Consider the following 2,315-nt stretch of genomic DNA (forward strand, 5'->3'; position numbering starts at 1 on the left):
ATGTTGGCTACCTGGTCGGGGGTTAAGGGAACGGTTTGGTAAGGGTCTTGCCCTTGTTCAGCGTTTAGAGGTCCTGCTTGGGACCTGGGTCAAATTTAGTAGGATCTCCTTCAATGCCCATAGGTATTGGATGGCGGGGATCCAAACTCTTTGACCCCCTCATAAGTTAACTACTATTAATACTATAACCCGGCTATTTAGGACTGTATCCCTGCTGACTCAGACTACTTAGCCGAGGGTAACGTCACCGCCGAAAGCGGGGCCTACCACAATTTGCATTAATAACTTAATTCATTATCTTTCAATAATCCGACCCTTTAGGATTGTATCCTTGCTGGCTCAAACTACTGGGTTGAGGGTAACGTCGCCTTCAAAAGAGGGGCCTACTACAATAACTAAGATAATCTCTTAAACAAGTGCAAAAGTGCGAAAATAATCAAAGTGTATACTAATACACGTGTCGGATCCAAGTGATTCATCTTGTCTATCTGTTTTTATTTTATTTTTATTTTTCAGCATTTAGTTAGTTTTTATTTTCTTAGCTTAAAAAACATTTTTCTCACTTTTTGATTTGATTAGACGTTGAGGATAAACCGGTATTAAAAGCTCTTGTGTCCTTGGACGACCTCGGTATCTTACCAATACTATACTACGTCAACGATGGGTGCACTTGCCCATATGTGTGTTTAGTGTTAGTGAATATCGTGTTTTATAAATTTAAAACTTGGCTAAAAGTGTAAAAAGGGCTTAAATATACATCAAAAATATAACACACTTCACGCACATCAAGTTTTTGGCGCCGTTGCCGGGGACACAAGGATTTTAAGAAAGTTAGGAATCAACGGCCTAATCATATTTTTATTTTTCTTTTTAATTTTTAGAATTTTTCTTAGTTTTTCAGCTTCTGCAGGGCTTAGCACGGGCCGTGCCTGGTCGGACACGGGCCGTGCCCAGCATCGTTACTGGCAGTTTTTGTTTTCCAAGTTACAGAAGGCTGACCACAGGGCCGTGCCGGTGCAACACGGGGCCGTGTCCAACTTCCAGTAACTGGGATCTGGAAAACAATCACTGAAACTCCGACCACGGGCCGTGTTCGCTAAACACGGGGCCGTGGTGAACCTTCTGACCAACATTCTTTTCTGTTTTTATTGCAGGACTTGGAACCCGACGCCAACCTCACGTAGTGTATGAGCTCCAGTTCCAATAAAGACATAAAAGAACCACTAGAAGAACCCGAACACTTTCTCAGAAAAAGGTTAAAAGCCAAAAACCAAGAGAAGGTTTCGGGTGACCCACCTCCAATGGCGGACCAACGTACCCTTATGGATTACCTACGACCCACCGTAGGTAATCTAGGCGCCGCTATCAATGCTCCGAATGTCGAAGCTAATAACTTCGAACTTCGGCCGCATTTGATACAAATGCTCCAAAACTCCGCAACCTTCCACGGGCTTGCGGACGAGGATCCCCATCTACATATAACTAATTTCTTGGAAATATGTGATACCTTTCGGATCAAGGAGCATCAAACGACGCCATCCGCCTCCGTATGTTTCCCTTCTCACTAAAAGACCGAGCGAAAGCTTGGCTCAACGCCCTCCCAGCTGGATCGGTAAACACCTGGGATGAACTAGCCCAAAAATTTCTATATAAGTATTTCCCTCCCGCTAAAACTGCTAAGTTAATGACTGAAATTAATACATATTCACAAGAGGACGGGGAATCCTTATATGAAACTTGGGAAAGGTTCAAGGAGCTATTACGCAAGTGTCCCCATCACGGCCTCGCAATATGGCAACAAGTATCCACTTTCTATAATGGATTGTTGCCACACACTAGGCAGACACTTGATTCTAGCTCCGGGGGACTTTTAGGTAATCGACGCCCACACGAAATATATAATCAAATTGAGGAAATTGCTCAAACCAATTTTCAATGGCACACCCCCCGGGGAAATAATCTATCGCCCCGGGCGCCCATAAGGTCGATGAAAGCACTTCTTTACAAGCCCAAATCGAGGCCCTTTCTTCAAAGATAAAAAAATTGGAAATGACAAAAACAGTCTCGGTTATGGCTTGTGAAGGGTGTGGTGGGTCACATGAAAATTGGAGTTGCATGAAAGAAACAGACGATCAACAAGAAATGGTAAACTACATTGATAATAGACCTAGGCCGTCGGGTCCCCCAACGGGAACTTACAACCAAGGATGGCGAAACCACCCAAACCTTGGTTGGAGGGAACCCGGCAATAGTAGTAACCAACAAACCCAACGAACAAACTTTCAGCAACCAAGAAATGAGTCACAAAATTTCAC

At 43.8% G+C, this 2,315-nt stretch overlaps 1 non-coding gene across 1 annotated transcript; it reads right to left on the minus strand.

The window, feature by feature from the left end:
* Nucleotides 1–1,678: 1,678 nt before the first annotated feature.
* On the minus strand, nt 1,679–1,785 carry LOC118484466. The gene has a single exon (XR_004873577.1). It is a non-coding gene; the product is annotated as a small nucleolar RNA R71 (small nucleolar RNA).
* Nucleotides 1,786–2,315: the final 530 nt, after the last annotated feature.

This window comes from Helianthus annuus, chromosome 11 (genome assembly GCF_002127325.2).
Source record: "Helianthus annuus cultivar XRQ/B chromosome 11, HanXRQr2.0-SUNRISE, whole genome shotgun sequence".
NCBI lineage: Eukaryota > Viridiplantae > Streptophyta > Magnoliopsida > Asterales > Asteraceae > Helianthus > Helianthus annuus.